Raw genomic sequence first — 20,514 nt, 5'->3', positions numbered from 1 at the left:
CCGCGGCCCGCCCATGACTAATTATTTTGTATCCCATTTAATAGTCTAGTGCTAGAAACAGGAGGCATTAACAAGTTTGCTGAATTAGTGTTAAATAAACAATTTAGAAACATATTTCTATGTTATCAGACACTGTACTATGGCCTAAAGATAAATAAGCACTCTTACCTCTATATCTTTACCCAATTATCAGCCATTCTACAATTGTATCAATCACCTACCCCCTCATTCTCAATGGCAAACTCCTAGTCATCCTTAGGTCTTGAGTCTAAAGTCATTTTACCATGGAAACCTCCCCCGACACCCTGGACTAAGTCATAGTCTCCTAGTGACCAGTATCAGAGAAACCTGAAGTATGCTTTGTAGTCATCACATTTAAATTACATAGCTACTGATATAAACTTAGCTTCATGTTTTTCTTACCTACTCTTCTATAACATCCATGAAGAAATGTGGGGAGCCGTTTATGGCACCGGCAGTGCGCCGGCCATCCTCTTGGTGTCTGGTGCCATCTACTGACCACTTTGTGGTCCAACACCATCTTGGATACTACTCAAGTTAAGTTTTTATCTCAAGTAAAGTTTCTATTTTCTCATGTCTGCTCTGCTCTGCCCAGAAACCTGCTGACTAGCCTCGGCCAAGCCGCCTTTGCTATCTTAGTTTCTGCGGGTTGGCCTAGCCACCGTGCAATGCCTATCACCTGCTAACGCCTGATACAAGGCACTTCCCCCGTCCCGCTGGATAAATCCCCTGGATTTGCCCTCAAAAAATTGAGATTTGATCAGAATCCTGTCTTGTCTCCATTCTCTGTGTCTCTTGTCCCCCCAGTTCTCACTTCCTCCCTCAGGTCCAGGTTCGTCTGTCCCGCGGGTCGGCTCAAGGGGCGCCCAAACAGGGACCTGAGTACGAGGGGTCCAGTGAAAAACGCTGACTGTGAAACCCCCGCCGGGTCGACATAGAAGAATAAGGCGCGAATAATAGGCTCAAGAGGAGCAGCATAGAGGACACTGCCGGGGAACCTGCCCTGCAGACAGGATCCTCGGTGAGTATTCAGCGCAATTATGGGACAAGCAATTAGTCAGCATGAAACTTTTGTAGAAGGTCTAACATGCTTTAAAGACACGGGGAGTAAAGGTTAAAGTTAAAGATTTGTTGAAATGTTTTGAATTTTTAAAAGAAGTTTGTCTCTGGTTCCCACAAGAGATAAAGCACCTTTGGAATTTGTGAGGGGCTTTTGGATTTATGTTTTATGTCACAGCATAGGAATATACCTTTACTGAAGAACCGAAAGTGTACACGCCTCCTGGAATTTGGGAGGGCTTTTAAATTTATGTCTTATAATAAGCAACTTACCGTCGATACAACGGGAATATTTATCTTTACTTAAGAAATTGTTACACTCCACGGATATGGAGGCTTCTGATGCTCTACTTAAGAAACTTTTTAAACATGTCACACAAAAATGTTATTGGCTTCAGCATAATGGCTGTAATGTTTCCTATTATTATGATAGATTTACAAGACTGCTTCTTTACCATACCTTTAGCAAAGAAAAAGTTCTTAATAAGCTGCCTTTATATAAAAATTCATATACATCTGAGTCAAAAAACATTCAATAGGATCACTGCAGAACAAGAGTCAGTACTCATTAATGGTCCTATGAAATTATAACAAATTAGTCCCCAAGGGGTGTACAATTCAAGATTATAGTTCTGACTCAAAGTGTTCTGTTAAGTTACCTTAGTTTAATCAAAATAATTATTCTACTGAAATTTATACCAATGTTGCAGATAAAATCCTATGACTCAGAATGGGAATGGCAGCCCCATCTCCTTTTGTTAACTTAAATTTTCGACAAATAGCAATTTGGAAACTAGCCATGAGTTTAGCTCCTATTCATGTTTGAAAAGAAAAATATATTATCAGAACTTTAAAACTAAAAATTCTTGTTAAAACTATATATTAATGTTTCAAAGATGCATTAACTAAAATATTCTAAGTATCTAACATTATTTTAACAAATTTAATTTTGACGGTAATTATATGTGGTAGAATATTTGTTTAAAATAATGATTTACATATAAAAATATGAATGATGTATTTTTATTAATAAAGACAATAGTTTTATCTTAAGATAAAATGAGTAATTGTTACAAAATGAGAAAAATGTAAGACAAAGCCTGAACTAATATAATAATTACTGAAGGTTTATAAAGGTGGAAATTATGGTCAAAATCATGAAAGAGTTAATGAGTCTAAAACAACAACATTTTCTTGGATTCTTAATAGATATAAAAAATTTTTTCTAAATAATCAGTGTAAAAGGCAAAGAATCTATGTTTTATCAAAATAGCTTACGTTAATTTATCATGTCATTATCTGTATAAAATACACTGATTTTCTTCTGGGTATCATTATACTGGCAAAAAACTGTTTCTATTAATCTAAGTAATATTGCCGTAAATAAATCTATTACTGACTAAATAATATTCAAATCATATAAATACCTAAATTTCTTTAAGCCAAAATATTTTAATGCTTTATCCAGTGTTTATATAAACTACATAGGTATAAACTAAATTTATCCCAAAATAACTATGACTTAAGTTAAAAACAAATCAAATTTAAAAGCTAAATGCAAGAAAGAATATACTTGTGGCATCTGTTCTATTCACCTAATGTTGCCATTACATGCAGCTCATGTTGCCATCACATGACCTTGAAAAGAAACAATTACAATGTGCGCTCTAGTTGGGAGGACTGGCTATCCTCCCAGACAGAGATGTACTTTCATAAAGATATCTAGGTCCCAGAAAGCTCCTCTTGGTCCCTAGCCAGTTCCCAGAGGACCAAACTGGGCCCGGTCATGTGAGCAAATTGGAATTCAGCCACTATCGTAGAAAAATATCATAAAAACTGCATGCAACAAATTTGAAATTAGCAAAAACACACAACCAATTATAAAAAATCCTCACCCCTACATTCATTTTCAATCAATCTAATAAATTCATTTTGTATCTAGTCGATTTATTATGGACACATCATTATTAACACTCCGCTTTCATTTTTTTTTCTACCTGCCACTTTAAGAATTCTTAATTATATGTTACAGAACCCATTTAATATTTTACAAGGAGATTTTGATTTATTAATCGCATAGTGTGTGAACTCTGTTTACCTTCAATACTTTTTGACAAATAGTGTTAAGTGACTTTTAAGGACAAATGAATAATCATTTGTTATGTTAAAACTTTTGTAATTTTTAAAAATGAACACAACGGATTTTGTCTAAAATAGTTCCAGCTTCCCTGCTAGCTATTACCATCTTTACTAATGATAATAATAATGGGCAGGCTGCACAACAGTTAGTACAGGAACAAGTTAGTGCAGGTCATATTACTGAAAGTAATTCACCTTGGAATACACCTATTTTTGTCATTAAGAAAAAATCAGGAAAATGGAGGTTATTACAGGACTTAAGGGTGGTAAATAAAACTATGGTACTTATGGGAGCTTTGTAACCAGGATTGCCCTCTCCTGTAGCCATTCCTTTTAATCATTATAAAATCATTATAAATCTAAAAGACTGTTTATTTACCATTCCCCTACATCCAGAAAATCAAAAGCGTTTTGCGTTTAGTGTACCATCCACTAATTTCAGAGAACCCATAAAAAGATATCAATAGAAAGTTCTGCCCCAAGGTATGGCTAATAGCCCCACCTTGTATCAAAAATTTATAAGTTCAGCCATTTCCAGCATTAGAGAAAAATGGGAGGCTCTATACATTATTCATTATATGGATAATATATTAATAGCAGGAAATAATGGTCAAGATGTTTTAAAATGTTATCATGATCTAACTAAACTTTAGCATCTCATGGACTCCAAATAGCTCCTGATAAAATTCAGTTACAAGACCCATACACATATTTAGGATTTCACTTAAGTGAAAATAAAATCATCAACCAAAAAATGAAACTAAGACTGGACAAATTAATAACGTTAAATGACTTTCAGAAACTTTTAGGAGATATTAATTGGCTCCGACCTTACTTAAAATTAACCACTGGAGATCTCAAACCATTATTTGACCTCCTTCAGGGAAATTCTGACCCCAATTCCCATAGGACCATCACCCCTGAAGGACGTAAAGCAATTGATAAAGTAGAGCAAGCTATTCAATCACAATTTGTTACTTTTATAGATTATACTCAACCATTAGCTCTAGTAATTTGTCGAACAGCTTATACACCTACAGCTGTGTTTTGGCAAAAAGCACCTATTATGTGGGTTCACTTGCATGCTCCTCCTGCAAAGACTATTTATCCCTACTATCAGGCAGTTGCTGATATCATTCTTTTAGGTCGAGAACAAAGTGTTAAATATTTTGGTAAAGATCCAAACATAATTATTCAATCATATACTATGACACAGGTTAATTGGCTTTTTCAAACTACAGATTGTTGGCCAGTTGCTTGTGCTTTCTATTCAGGCCAAATACACAATCATTACCCTAATAATAAACTTTTGCAGTTTCTTAGCACTCATGACTTTATATTTCCACTTAAAACTTCCTTGCAGCCGCTTAAAAAATGCTCTCTTAATTTTTACTGATGGGTCCTCACTGGGGATCGCTGCTTATGTTGTTAATAATACAGTTATTCAATTCCAAACACACTGTAATTCTGCTCAACTAACAAAACTGCAAGCAATCATAGCAGTGTTTTCGGCTTATCCAAACAAATCTTTTAATCTTTATACAGATAGTGCTTATATTGTTCAATCTGTGCCATTATTAAAAACTGCAGCTCAAATTAAAAATGTTTCTCAAGCAGCTTGTCTGTTTATTCAGCTACAATCTCTTATTCAAAGCAGAAGCCAACAATTCTTTATTGGTCACCTTAGAGCCCATACTAACCTCCCTGGACCACTATCCTTAGGGAATCAATTAGCTGATCAGGCTACGCATGTTATGTGCTGTGCAAATATTATCCTTAGCAACCAATTACCTGACTTAATCACAAAAGCTATTGAAGCTCACAAGCTGTATCACCTTAATGCTCGCACTTTACCGCTGATGTTTCACATCACCAGAGAACAAGCACGCCAAATAGTTAAACAGTGTCCAAGTTGCATCACACATTTACCTACACCACTTCTAGGGGTTAATCCCCGAGGTCTAGTGCCCAATGCATTATGGCAAATGGATGTAACACACATTCCAAAATTTGGTAATCTTAAATATGTGCATCTCAATGTAGACACCTTTAGTGGATTTATATTTGCTACACCTCAAACGGGTGAAGCAGGAAAACAAATTGTTGCACACATGTTGGCAGCCATGGTTACGCTGGGAATTCCTCAGCATATAAAAACTGATAATGGTCCCGGGTACACAGGTCAAATGTTTCAAAAATTCTGTCAACAGCTGCAAATTAAACACACCACAGGCATACCATATAATCCACAAGGACAGAGAATAGTAGAACGAGCAAATTTATCTTTAAAAACCACCATTGAAAAAATTAAAAAGGGGGAGTGGTACCCCACTAAAAAGTCACCCAGAAATTTACTTTCACATTCACTTTTAAAGTCACCCAGAAATTTACTTTCACATTCACTTTTTTTTTTTTTAATTTTTTTTTTTATTTTTATTTTTTATTAACGGAAAAAAAAAAAAAAGAAATTAACACAACATTTAGAAATCATACCATTCTACATATGCACTCAGTAATCCTTAACATCATCACATAGATGCATGATCATTGTTTCTTAGTACATTTGCATCAGTTTAGAGGAACTAGCAACACAACAGAAAAAGATATAAAATGTTAATATAAAGAAAAGAAATAAAAGTAGTAGTAATAGTAAAAAACAACAACAAACAAACCAACAAGCAAACAAAAACAAAAAAAAACCCTATAGCTCAGATGCAGCTTCATTCAGTATTTTAACATGATTACTTTACAATTAGGTATTATTGTGCTGTCCATTTTTGAGTTTTTGTATCTAGTCCTGTTGCACAGTCTGTATCCCTTCAGCTTCAATTACCCATTGTCTTACCCTGTTTCTAACTCCTGCTGAACTCTGTTACCAATGACATATTTCAAGTTTATTCTCGAATGTCTGTTCACATCAGTGGGACCATACAGTATTTGTCCTTTAGTTTTTGGCTGGATTCACTCAGCATAATATTCTCTAGGTCCATCCATGTTATTACATGGTTCATAAGTTTATCTTGTCTTAAAGCTGCATAATATTCCATCGTATGTATATACCACAGTTTGTTTAGCCACTCTTCTGTTGATGGAGATTTTGGCTGTTTCCATCTCTTTGCAATTGCAAACAACGCTGCTATAAACATTGGTGTGCAAATGTCCGTTTGTGTCTTTGCCCTTAAGTCCTTTGAGTAGATACCTAGCAATGGTATTGCTGGGTCGTATGGCAATTCTATATTCAGCTTTTTGAGGAACCGCCAAACTGCCTTCCACAGTGGTTGCACCCTTTGACATTCCCACCAACAGTGGATAAGTGTGCCTCTTTCTCCGCATCCTCTCCAGCACTTGTCATTTTCTGTTTTGTTGATAATGGCCATTCTGGTGGGTGTGAGATGATATCTCATTGTGGTTTTGATTTGCATTTCTCTAATGGCCAGGGACATTGAGCATCTCTTCATGTGCCTCTTGGCCATCCGTATTTCCTCTTCTGAGAGGTGTCTGTTCAAGTCTTTTTCCCATTTTGTAATTGGGTTGGCTGTCTTTTTGTTGTTGAGATGAACAATCTCTTTATAAATTCTGGATACTAGACCTTTATCTGATATATCATTTCCAAATATTGTCTCCCATTGTGAAGGCTGTCTTTCTACTTTCTTGATGAAGTTCTTTGATGCACAAAAGTGTTTAATTTTGAGGAGTTCCCATTTATTTATTTCCTTCTTCAGTGCTCTTGCTTTAGGTTTAAGGTCCATAAAACCGCCTCCAATTGTAAGATCCATAAGATATCTCCCAACATTTTCCTCTAACTGTTTTATGGTCTTAGACCTAATGTTTAGATCTTTGATCCATTTTGAGTTAACTTTTGTATAGGGTGTGAGAGATGGGTCTTCTTTCATTCTTTTGCATATGGATATCCAGTTCTCTAGGCACCATTTATTGAAGAGACTGCTCTGTCCCAGGTGAGTTGGCTTGACTGCCTTATCAAAGATCAAATGTCCATAGATGAGAGGGTCTATATCTGAGCACTCTATTCGATTCCATTGGTCGATATATCTATCTTTATGCCAATACCATGCTGTTTTGACCACTGTGGCTTCATAATATGCCTTAAAGTCAGGCAGCGTGAGACCTCCAGCTTCGTTTTTTTTCCTCAAGATGTTTTTAGCAATTCGGGGCACCCTGCCCTTCCAGATAAATTTGCTTATTGGTTTTTCTATTTCTGAAAAATAAGTTGTTGGGATTTTGATTGGTATTGCATTGAATCTGTAAATCAATTTAGGTAGGATTGACATCTTAACTATATTTAGTCTTCCAATCCATGAACACGGTATGCCCTTCCATCTATTTAGGTCTTCTGTGATTTCTTTTAGCAATTTTTTGTAGTTTTCTTTATATAGGTTTTTTGTCTCTTTAGTTAAATTTATTCCTAGGTATTTTATTCTTTTAGTTGCAATTGTAAATGGGATTCGTTTCTTGATTTCCCCCTCAGCTTGTTCATTACTAGTGTATAGAAATGCTACAGATTTTTGAATGTTGATCTTGTAACCTGCTACTTTGCTGTACTCATTTATTAGCTCTAGTAGTTTTGTTGTGGATTTTTCCGGGTTTTCGACGTATAGTATCATATCGTCTGCAAACAGTGATAGTTTTACTTCTTCCTTTCCAATTTTGATGCCTTGTATTTCTTTTTCTTGTCTAATTGCTCTGGCTAGAACCTCCAACACAATGTTGAATAATAGTGGTGATAGTGGACATCCTTGTCTTGTTCCTGATCTTAGGGGGAAAGTTTTCAATTTTTCCCCATTGAGGATGATATTAGCTGTGGGTTTTTCATATATTCCCTCTATCATTTTAAGGAAGTTCCCTTGTATTCCTATCTTTTGAAGTGTTTTCAACAGGAAAGGATGTTGAATCTTGTCGAATGCCTTCTCTGCATCAATTGAGATGATCATGTGATTTTTCTGCTTTGATTTGTTGATATGGTGTATTACATTAATTGATTTTCTTATGTTGAACCATCCTTGCATACCTGGGATGAATCCTACTTGGTCATGATGTATAATTCTTTTAATGTGTTGTTGGATACGATTTGCTAGAATTTTATTGAGGATTTTTGCATCTGTATTCATTAGAGAGATTGGTCTGTAGTTTTCTTTTTTTGTAATATCTTTGCCTGGTTTTGGTATGAGGGTGATGTTGGCTTCATAGAATGAATTAGGTAGTTTTCCCTCCACTTCGATTTTTTTGAAGAGTTTGAAGAGAATTGGTACTAATTCTTTCTGGAACGTTTGGTAGAATTCACATGTGAAGCCATCTGGTCCTGGACTTTTCTTTTTAGGAAGCTTTTGAATGACTAATTCAATTTCTTTACTTGTGATTGGTTTGTTGAGGTCATCTATGTCTTCTTGAGTCAAAGTTGGTTGTTCATGTCTTTCCAGAAACCCATCCATTTCCTCTAAATTGTTGTATTTATTAGCATAAAGTTGTTCATAGTATCCTGTTATTACCTCCTTTATTTCTGTGAGGTCAGTAGTTATGTCTCCTCTTCCATTTCTGATCTTATTTATTTGCATCCTCTCTCTTCTTCTTTTTGTCAATCTTGCTAAGGGCCCATCAATCTTATTGATTTTCTCATAGAACCAACTTCTGGCCTTATTGATTTTCTCTATTGTTTTCATGTTTTCAATTTCATTTATTTGTGCTCTAATCTTTGTTATTTCTTTCCTTTTGCTTGCTTTGGGGTTAGCTTGCTGTTCTTTCTCCAGTTCTTCCAAATGGATAGTTAATTCCTGAATTTTTGCCTTTTCTTCTTTTCTGATATAGGCATTTAGAGCAATAAATTTCCCTCTTAGCACTGCCTTTGCTGCGTCCCATAAGTTTTGATATGTTGTGTTTTCATTTTCATTCGCCTCGAGGTATTTGCTAATTTCTCTAGAAATTTCTTGTTTGACCCAGTCGTTGTTTAGGAGTGTGTTGTTGAGCCTCCACGTATTTGTGAATTTTCTGGCACTCTGCCTATTATTGATTTCCAACATCATTCCTTTATGGTCCGAGAAAGTGTTGTGTAAGATTTCAATCTTTTTAAATTTGTTAAGACTTGCTTTGTGACCCAGCATATGGTCTATCTTTGAGAATGATCCATGAGCACTTGAGAAAAAGGTGTATCCTGCTGTTGTGGGATGTAATGTCCTATAAATGTCTATTAAGTCTAGTTCATTTATAGTAATATTCAGATTCTCTATTTCTTTGTTGATCCTCTGTCTAGATGTTCTGTCCCTTGATGAGAGTGGTGAGTTGAAGTCTCCAAATATTATGGTATATGAGTCTATTTCCCTTTTCAGTGTTTGCAGTATATTCCTCACGTATTTTGGGGCATTCTGATTCGGTGCGTAAATATTTATGATTGTTATGTCTTCTTGTTTAATTGTTCCTTTTATTAGTATATAGTGTCCTTCTTTGTCTCTTTTAACTGTTTTACATTTGAAGTCTAATTTGTTGGATATTAGTATAGCCACTCCTGCTCTTTTCTGGTTGTTATTTGCATGAAATATCTTTTCCCAACCTTTCACTTTCAACCTATGTTTATCTTTGGGTCTAAGATGTGTTTCCTGTAGACAGCATATCGAAGGATCCTGTTTTTTAATCCATTCTTCCAATCTATGTCTTTTGATTGGGGAATTCAGTCCATTGACATTTAGTGTTATTACTGTTTGGATAATATTTTCCTCCAACATTTTGCCTTTTGTATTATATATATCATATCTGATTTTCCTTCTTTCTACACTCTTTTCCATATCTCTCTCTTCTGTCTTTTTGTATCTGACTCTAGTGCTCCCTTTAGTATTTCTTCCAGAGCTGGTCTCTTGGTCACAAATTCTTTCAGTGACTTTTTGTCTGAGAATGTTTTAATTTCTCCCTCATTTTTGAAGGATAATTTTGCTGGATATAGGAATCTTGGTTGGCAGTTTTTCTCTTTTAGTATTTTAAATATATCATCCCACTGTCTTCTAGCTTCCATGGTTTCTGCTGAGAAATCTACACAAAGTCTTATTGGGTTTCCCTTGTATGTAATGGATTGTTTTTCTCTTGCTGCTTTCAAGATCTTCTCTTTCTCTTTGACCTCTGACATTCTAACTAGTAAGTGTCTTGGAGAACGCCTATTTGGGTCTAATCTCTTTGGGGTGCGCTGCACTTCTTGGATCTGTAATTTTAGGTCTTTCATAAGAGCTGGGAAATTTTCAGTGATAATTTCTTCCATTAGTTTTTCTCCTCCTTTTCCCTTCTCTTCTCCTTCTGGGACACCCACAACACGTATATTTGTGCGGTTCATATTGTCCTTGAGTTCCCTGATACCCTGTTCAAATCTTTCCATTCTTTTCCCTATAGTTTCTGTTTCTTTTTGAAATTCAGATGTTCCATCCTCCAAATCACTAATTCTATCTTCTGTCTCTTTAAATCTATCATTGTAGCTATCCATTATTTTTTCTATGTTTGCTACTTTATCCTTCACTTCCATAAGTTCTGCGATTTGTTTTTTCAGTTTTTCTATTTCTTCTTTATGTTCAGCCCATGTCCTCTTCATGTCCTCCCTCAATTTATCGATTTCATTTTTGAAGAGGTTTTCCATTTCTGTTCGTATATTCAGCATTAGTTGTCTCAGCTCTTGTGTCTCATTTGAGCTATTGGTTTGTTCCTTTGACTGAGCCATATTCTCAATCTTTTGAGCGTGGACAGTTATCTTCTGCTGCTGGCGTCTGGGCATTTATTCAGATCTCTCTTGGTGTTGGACCCAGCAAGGTTGTAATATTTTTCTGTGAAATCTCTGGGTTCTGTTTTTCTTATCCTGCCCAGTAGGTGGCGCTCGTGGCACACGTTTGTCTGCGGGTCCCACCAGTAAAAGGTGCTGTGGGACCTTTAACTTTGGAAAACTCTCGCCGTCCTGGGGGTTCGCTAGCCGAAGCGGCTTGAGCCGGCCCAGGGTCCGAACGCAGGGAGGGTGTCCGAACGCAGGGAGGGTGTCCGAACGCAGGGAGGGTGTCCGAACGCAGGGAGGGTGTCCGAACGCAGGGAGGGTTGCTGGTCGCCGCAGCCAGGGAAAGAGCCCGTCCGAATTTCCTAGTCGGCCCTGGGCAACAAGCGTGGCGGGAGGGTGCCAGCGGCAGCGGCCCGCCCGAGAGAGTGCACGTTCCCCGGGAGTCACGGGTTTGGAAGGGGCCTCCCCCACCCGTCACCGTTCTCTGCGGCCTGGGGGTTTCCGATCCAATTCTCTCAGTTGGTCCGGGGGCTGCGCGTGGTGTGGGCGCCAGTCGCCTTGGTTTCAGGGGACCACCTCTCCAATTCTCCCAGCCGGCCCGGGAAGGGGGAAGGGAGTAACTCCGGCTGCTTGCCACCCCGCCCGGTAAGGCCCGCGCGCCTCGGCGATCTCACCCGAGCTGCTTCTCTCAGCCAGCCAGCCGTTCCAGGATGGGGTACGCTGTCTTTTTTATCTCTGTTGTGGCTTTGGGCGCTTTCTGTATCGTTTCTACTCCCCTAGTAGGTGTCCTGGAGAAGAAACTAAGATCCGCGCGTCTTACTAAGCCGCCATCTTCCAGGAAGTCCCTGTAGTTTTCTTTATATAGGTTTTTTGTCTCTTTGGTTAAATTTATTCCTAGGTATTTTATTCTTTTAGTTGCAATTGTAAATGGGATTCGTTTCTTGATTTCCGCCTCAGCTTGCTCATTACTAGTGTATAGAAAAGCTACAGATTTTTGAATGTTGATCTTGTAGCCTGCTACTTTGCTGTACTCATTTATTAGCTCTAGTAATTTTGTTGTGGATTTTTCTGGGTTTTCTACATATAATATCATATCGTCTGCAAACAGTGATAGTTTTACTTCTTCCTTTCCAATTTTGATGCCTTGTATTTCTTTTTCTTGCCTAATTGCTCTGGCTAGAACTTCCAACACAATGTTGAATAATAGTGGTGATAGTGGACATCCTTGTCTTGTTCCTGATCTTAGGGGGAAAGTTTTCAATTTTTCCCCATTGAGGATGATATTAGCTGTGGGTTTTTCATATATTCCCTCTATCATTTTAAGGAAGTTCCCTTGTATTCCTATCTTTTGAAGTGTTTTCAGCAGGAAAGGATGTTGAATCTTGTCAAATGCCTTCTCTGCATCAATTGAGATGATCATGTGATTTTTCTGCTTTGATTTGTTGATATGGTGTATTACATTAATTGATTTTCTTATGTTGAACCATCCTTGCATACCTGGGATGAATCCTACTTGGTCATGATGTATAATTCTTTTAATGTGTTGTTGGATACGATTTGCTAGAATTTTATTGAGGATTTTTGCATCTGTATTCATTAGAGAGATTGGTCTGTAGTTTTCTTTTTTTGTAATATCTTTGCCTGGTTTTGGTATGAGGGTGATGTTGGCTTCATAGAATGAATTAGGTAGTTTTCCCTCCACTTCGATTATGTTGAAGAGTTTGAGGAGAGTAGGTACTAATTCTTTCTGGAATGTTTGATAGAATTCACATGTGAAGCCGTCTGGTCCTGGACTTTTCTTTTTAGGGAGCTTTGGAATAACTAATTCAATCTCTTTACTTGTGATTGGTTTGTTGAGGTCGTCTATTTCTTCTTGAGTCAAAGTTGGTTGTTCATGTCTTTCCAGGAACCTGTCCATTTCTTCTAAATTGTTGTATTTATTAGCGTAAAGTTGTTCATAGTATCCTGTTATTACCTCCTTTATTTCTGTGAGGTCAGTAGTTATGTCTCCTCTTTCATTTCTAATCTTATTTATTTGCATCCTCTCTCTTCTTCTTTTTGTCAATCTTGCTAAGGGCCCATCAATCTTGTTGATTTTCTCATAGAACCAACTTCTGGTCTTATTGATTTTCTCTATTGTTTTCATGTTTTCAATTTCATTTATTTCTGCTCTAACCTTTGTTATTTCTTTCCTTTTGCTTGCTTTGGGATTAGTTTGCTGTTCTTTCTCCAGTTCTTCCAAGTGGACAGTTAATTCCTGCATTTTTGCCTTTTCTTCTTTTCTGATAAAGGCATTTAGGGCAATAAATTTCCCTCTTAGCACTGCCTTTGCTGCGTCCCATAAGTTTTGATACGTTGTATCTTCATTTTCATTTGCCTCTAGGTATTTACTAATTTCTCTTGCAATTTCTTCTTTGACCCACTTGTTGTTTAAGAGTGTGTTGTTGAGCCTCCATGTATTTATGAATTTTCTGGCCCTCCGCCTATTATTGATTTCCAACTTCATTCCTTTATGATCCGAGAAAGTGTTGTGTATGATTTCAATATTTTTAAATTTGTTAAGACTTGCTTTGTGACCCAGCATATGGTCTATCTTTGAGAATGATCCATGAGCACTTGAAAAAAAGGTGTATCCTGCTGTTGTGGGATGTAATGTCCTATAAATGTCTTTTAAGTCAAGTTCATTTATAGTAATATTCAGGTTCTCTATTTCTTTATTGATCCTCTGTGTAGATGTTCTGTCCATTGATGAGAGTGGTGAGTTGAAGTCTCCAACTATTATGGTATATGTGTCTATTTCCCTCTTCAGTGTTTGCAGTGTATTCCTCACGTATTTTGGGGCATTCTGGTTCGGTGCGTAAATATTTATGATTGTTATGTCTTCTTGCTTAATTGTTCCTTTTAATAGTATATAGTGTCCTTCTTTGTCTCTTTTAACTGTTTTACATTTGAAGTCTAATTTGTTGGATATTAGTATAGCCACTCCTGCTCTTTTCTGGTTGTTGTTTGCATGAAATATCTTTTCCCAACCTTTCACTTTCAACCTATATTTATCTTTGGGTCTAAGATGTGTTTCCTGTAGACAGCATATAGAAGGATCCTGTTTTTTAATCCATTCTGCCAGTCTATGTCTTTTAATTGGGGAATTCAGTCCATTGACATTTAGAGTTATTACTGTTTGGATAATATTTTCCTCTACCATTTTGCCTTTTGTATTATATATATCATATCTGACTTTCCTTCTTTCTACACTTTTCTCCATGTCTCTCTCTTCTGTCTTTTTGTATCTGACTCTAGTGCTTCCTTTAGTATTTCTTGCAGAGCTGGTCTCTTGGTCACAAATTCTCTTAGTGACTTTTTGTCTGAGAATGTTTTAATTTCTCCCTCATTTTTGAAGGACAATTTTGCTGGATATAGGAGTCTTGGCTGGCAGTTTTTCTCTTTTAGTAACTTAAATATATCATCCCACTGTCTTCTAGCTTCCATGGTTTCTGCTGAGAAATCTACACAAAGTCTTATTGGGTTTCCCTTGTATGTGACGGATTGTTTTTCTCTCGCTGCCTTCAAGATCCTCTCTTTCTCTTTGACCTCTGACATTATAACTAGTAAGTGTCTTGGGGAACGCCTATTTGTGTCTAATCTCTTTGGGGTGCGCTGCACTTCTTGGATCTGTAATTTTAGGTCTTTCATAAGAGTTGGGAAATTTTCAGTGATAATTTCTTCCATTAGTTTTTCTCCTCCTTTTCCCTTCTCTTCTCCTTCTGGGATACCCACTACACGTATATTTGTACGGTTCACATTGTCCTTGAGTTCCCTGATACCTTGTTCAAATTTTTTCATTCTTTTCCGGATAGTTTCTGTTTCTTTTTGGAATTCAGATGTTTCATCCTCCAAATCACTAATTCTATCTTCTGTTTCTTTAAATCTGTCATTGTAGGTATCCATTGTTTTTTCCATTTTTTCTACTTTATCTTTCACTTCCATAAGTTCTGTGATTTGTTTTTTCAGTTTTTCTATTTCTTCTTTATGTTCAGCCCATGTGTTCTTCATGTCCTCCCTCAATTTATCGATTTCATTTTTGAAGAGGTTTTCCATTTCTGTTCGTATATTCAGCATTAGTTGTTTCAGCTCCTGTATCTCATTTGAACTATTGGTTTCTTCGTTTGACTGGGCCATATGTTCAATTTTCTGAGCGTGATCCGTTATCTTCTGCTGGCGTCTGGGCATTTAGTCAGATTTCCCCGGGTGTTCGACCCCACAGCTTGAAAGATTTTTCTGTGCAATCTCTGGGTTCTGTTCTTCCTATCCTGCCCAGTAGGTGGCGCTCGTGGCACACGCCTGTCTGTGGGTTCCACCAGCGAAAGTTGCTGTGGGTCCCTCAACTCTGGAAAACTCTCGCCGTAGGGGAGGTTCGGCAACCTAAGCGTCTTGGAAGAATGCCAGCCGGCCCGGGGTTCCAAACGTGGGGAGGGTCGCCGGCCGTCGCAGCACAGGAGAGCGTCCGGCCAAATTAGCCAGTCGGCGCGGGGCACCAAGCGTGGCGGGAGGGCGCCAGCTGTCGCAGCCCGGGAGAGTACACTGTTCCCAGCCGACGGGGGAGTCACGTGTTTGGAAGGGATCCCCCGGTCACTGTTCTCCGCAGTCTGGGGGTTTCCGACCCAACTATCTCAGTTGTTCCGGGGGGCCTCGTGTGGTGGGGGCACCAGCCGCCGCGGCCTAAGGGGACCGCCTGTCCAATTCTACCAGCTGGCCCAGGAAGGTGGAAGGGAGGGACTCCGGTCGCTTGTCGTCCCACCCAGGAAAGCCCGTGCCCCTTGGTGATCTCACCGGAGCTGGTTCTCCCAGATAGTCAGCCGTTCCAGGATGGGGTCCGCTGTCCCTTTGATCTCCGTCGTGGCTCCGGGAGCTGCTCTGTATTATCTCCACTCCCCCAGTAGCTGTTCTGGAGGAGGAAAGGTGAGGGCGGCAAGGCTGTCGAGGCTGGTGGCGGAGGAGCACGGTGAAGGCGGGGGAAGAGGGCACCGTGGTGGTTGGAGAGCAGCCGGAGCAGGCGGAGAAAGAGAGGGGAGAAGGAGGTCGGGCGGCTCGGCTGCTGCGGGGCTTGGGCGCCGCGCGGCGGGCCGGCGGAGAAAGAGAGGGGAGAAGGAGGTCGGGCGGCTCGGCTGCTGCGGGGCTTGGGCGCCGCGCGGCGGGCCGGCGGAGAAAGAGAGGGGAGAAGGAGGTCGGGCGGCTCGGCTGCTGCGGGGCTTGGGCGCCGCGCGGCGGGCCGGCGGAGAAAGAGAGGGGAGAAGGAGGTCGGGCGGCTCGGCTGCTGCGGGGCTTGGGCGCCGCGCGGCGGGCCGGCGGAGAGAGGGGAGAAGGAGGTCGGGCGGCTCGGCTGCTGCGGGGCTTGGGCGCCGCGCGGCGGGCCGGCGGAGAAAGAGAGGGGAGAAGGAGGTCGGGCGGCTCGGCTGCTGCGGGCCGGCGGAGAAAGAGAGGGGAGAAGGAGGTCGGGCGGCTCGGCTGCTGCGGGCCGGCGGAGAAAGAGAGGGGAGAAGGAGGTCGGGCGGCTCGGCTGCTGCGGGCCGGCGGAGAAAGAGAGGGGAGAAGGAGGTCGGGCGGCTCGGCTGCTGCGGGCCGGCGGAGAAAGAGAGGGGAGAAGGAGGTCGGGCGGCTCGGCTGCTGCGGGCCGGCGGAGAAAGAGAGGGGAGAAGGAGGTCGGGCGGCTCGGCTGCTGCGGGCCGGCGGAGAAAGAGAGGGGAGAAGGAGGTCGGGCGGCTCGGCTGCTGCGGGCCGGCGGAGAAAGAGAGGGGAGAAGGAGGTCGGGCGGCTCGGCTGCTGCGGGGCGTGGGCGCCGCGCGGCGGGCCGGCGGAGAAAGAGAGGGGAGAAGGAGGTCGGGCGGCTCGGCTGCTGCGGGCCGGCGGAGAAAGAGAGGGGAGAAGGAGGTCGGGCGGCTCGGCTGCTGCGGGGCGTGGGCGCCGCCTCACATTCACTTTTAATTTTAAATTTTTTAATCTTGGATCGAGATGGATGTTCTGCTGCAGAACGATTCTGGCACACAGAATCAAAAACACAGTTCGCCATAGTCCTCTGGAAAGATCCACTGGATAACATTTGGCGAGGACCGGATCCGGTCCTGATATGGGGAAGAGGATCAGTTTGTATATATTCTAAAGAATTTGATTCAGCCAGATGGTTGCCAGAGCGATTAATAAAACAAATAGACAATAACAATCTGTCCAGGGCAAAAAAGTTGCCCTGAGAAAAGGCATTTTTCTCTCTTTCTTTCTCCAGCACAGCTGAACCTACTAATAAACCGGCAAGCCCTGCTGTAACCTATTCAACAACGGCTAAGCTGACAGACGACTGAAGTCTAAGAATCCATCTACTGGTAAATACCCTCTCATTAAAATCACATGAATCCCTTGCTCTTACTGCTGATTGGTTCCCTTGCTCTGCTGTTTGCAATCGGACTAGCGACAGTCACCCCTGAGGATTGGAATCCATTAGAAAGAATTCTACTTGCCATAGCATATTTATGCGCTGCAGGGTGCATCATCCTACTAATCTGTTTTCCTTAATCAAGGAAACCAATAGCCTTTATCAATATGGTTTTGTTAAGCTTACTGCCATTCAAAATTGCCACCCTACACTTTCTCCTACTAAGTATGCTTAATAGCTTGGGTGATTCTTTCTCTATCCCCGATTCCAACCCCCACCAGCCTTGGAAATGGACCCTAGCACAATGGAAGATTCAAAAATTGTACAGACCCAGATCACAACAGGCCGCCCCTCCTTCATTGTTTATGCTTGCACTCTGATTCTGCTTCGGGAGGGCACATCATGCCTTAACAAAGCCCAGTATTATTTGTGCCCGTCCTCTAACCCTGGAAAATGGTATTGCAATGTTCCCAACCAGTATTACTGTCCATATTGGGGGTGTGAAACATTAACCACCGCTTGAAAACCCCCCTCTGCTGATCAATACCTAACTTTAACTTGGGCTCCTTTTGAATGCAAACCTCGTGACCACTCCATTAATTACCTATATGATAAATCAAACTGTGAAAAACTAAAGTTTACCGTACAGCTTCCTAATAATCCCTCTTGGCTGATCGGTAGAACTTGGGGCATCAGGATCTATGTGGAAGGGTTTGACCTGGGAGGTCTTATTAGAATAAAAAAGGAAACAATACAGCAAACTGCCATTGGGCCAAATAAAGTGCTTGTGCCCCTGCCTCCAACTACTCCTTCTCGCAAGTCAAGTAAGAGTCATCCTGTCACCTCTCCTATTGTTACTCTTAATAATACAGACTCTTCCACTGCACTTGGACCAGCTGATAACCCACTCTGGCCAGTGCTACAAGCTACTTTCCTTTCCTTAAACTCCTCCTTGCCCAATCTTACTCGCAGTTGTTAGCTGTGTCTTTCTGCCCACCCTCCTTATTATGATGCCATAGCCGTTAATGCCTCATTTAATATTTCTAATGAGGACAATCCCTCCCAATGTCTTTGGCATAGCAGAGAAATTGGTTTTACCATGCAATCTGTTTTTCATTCTGGGCATTGCATTGGTAAAGTCCCCGTCTCCCTAAAGAAGGTCTGTGCACAATCGTTCTCTTCATCACAAGGTAAATACTATATTCCCCCAGTAGGGGCAAAATGGCTGTGTTCTTCTACAGGGCTTACCCCTTGTGTGTCAAGGAAGGCTCTTGCTGAAACAAGAGAAATGTGTGTTTTAGTAACACTGTTGCCCCATATCCTCTTCTGTAACGAAGAGGACCTTTATCAATATTGGGATACACGGCTTCCAGCTATGCATAGGGAAAAAAGAGAGCTCATCACAGCCGTTACCCTTGCTTCTCTTTTTGGCGTGGCTGGCCTAGGTACCGGCATCGCCTCAATCTCCCTTCAACAACAAAGCCTCTCCAACCTAAGAGCTGCAATAGATGATGACTTAACTTGCATTGAAACTTCTATCACTCATCTAGAAAAATCTCTTACGTCCCTATCAGAAGTTGTTCTCCAAAACAGAAGAGGCTTAGACCTACTTTTCCTTAAGCAAGGTGGGCTTTGCGCTGCATTAGGTGAGGAATGTTGCTTTTACACTGACCATTCCGGCATAGTTAAAGAATCTATGACCAAGCTTAGGGAAGGAATTGCAAACCGTAAACGTGAGCGGGAAGCCCAAGAAACCTGGTATCAACAATTGTTTTATAAATCCCCATGGCTAACTACCCTGATTTCTTCCATCTTAGGACCCCTTCTTATCATCCTTCTCTTAATATCTATAGGTTCATGCATATTCAAGCGCCTCCTGGCTTTCATTAAAACTCGAGTTGATACTTTTCACATGATGCTTATGAAACATTATCAACCTATTCCTCCCTCAAGCCCTATCTCCGATGATGCTATAACTGAACTGTAATTTACCCTCTAGCATATATTTTAATTATTAAGCTGTTTGTTTAAGATTTATTACAGGCATAAATAAGAAGACTTTAAGTATTGAAAGAACTAATCGAAGAATTCTCCTGCGAACTACCGTCAACGCATCATCACAGACTATTGCCTTACCTTTACTTGGCTTACTAATACTATTTTCGCTAGGACCTATCCTCTTCAATAAAGTGATGGCCTTCTTGAAACAATAACTAAAATGCCATAAAAATGCAGCCCCTGCAGGTCCACTATTTTAGACTGGCCACAGCAAAGTTGCGATGGTAATGAACACCTATAAAAAACACTCCATCTGCACATCCCAAAGTGCAGGACTGGGTAGCCAATGACGGGCAACTGGACACCTTAGTCTGAGCAATCCACCACCTCAGACAGAGGCCTGGCCTTATGCTGCCTTGAACCTCCATGACGGGTAAGGTTGCAGATTGCCTACTTTGTGGTGTCCCGACTTAAGATAGGCACAGTCCCCTTGGGATAGGCCGTTGTTGCAGTCTCCATCTTTTTAAAAAAATTAAAAAGGGGGACCTGTGGGGAGCCCTTTATGGCACCGGCAGTGCGCCGGCCATCATCTTGGTGTCTGGCGCCATCTACTGACCACTTTGTGGTCCAACACCATCTTGGATACTAAATCAAGTTAAGTTTTTATCTCAAGTAAAGTTTCTATTTTCTCATGTCTGCTCTGCTCTGCCCAGAAATCTGCTGACTAGCCTCAGCCGAGCCGCCTTTGCTATCTTAGTTTCTGCGGGTTGGCCTAGCCACCGTGCAATGCCTATCACCTGCTAACACCTGATACAAGGCACTTCCCCCGTCCCGCTGGATAAATACCCTAGATTTGCCCTCAATAAATTGAGACTTGATCAGAATCCTGTCTTGTCTCCATTCTCTGTGTCTCTTGTCCCCCCAATTCTCACTCCCTCCCTCAGGTCCAGGTTCGTGTGTCCCGCGGGTCGGGTCAAGGAAAGGATCATATATTCCTTGTTTAAACTTTCTTTTTAGAACATTGCAGAGTACCTGGCACAGAGCAGGTACTAAAGGAATGAATGAATGATCAATTAAACATAAGAGATAAAATTTGATTGGTACTGGTGGCTATTTTCCACCATAT

General features: G+C 40.8%; 1 protein-coding gene and 1 long non-coding RNA gene across 6 annotated transcripts in view; one reads left to right on the top strand and one right to left on the bottom strand.

Annotated features, from left to right (window-relative positions):
• LOC143644635 (olfactory receptor 5M5-like) overlaps positions 1-20,514 on the bottom strand; it is a 384,306-nt gene that overhangs the window by 214,420 nt on the left and 149,372 nt on the right. The window lies entirely within an intron of this gene.
• LOC143643637 (uncharacterized) lies at positions 739-19,914 on the top strand. Its single transcript, XR_013156308.1, has 3 exons — positions 739-1,042; positions 17,244-17,340; positions 19,423-19,914. It is a non-coding gene; the product is annotated as an uncharacterized LOC143643637 (long non-coding RNA).

This window comes from Tamandua tetradactyla, chromosome 8 (genome assembly GCF_023851605.1).
Source record: "Tamandua tetradactyla isolate mTamTet1 chromosome 8, mTamTet1.pri, whole genome shotgun sequence".
Taxonomy (NCBI): Eukaryota; Metazoa; Chordata; class Mammalia; order Pilosa; family Myrmecophagidae; genus Tamandua; species Tamandua tetradactyla.
Note: the sequence above shows the minus strand (reverse complement) of the source record. Positions and strands in the feature narration are given on the sequence as shown.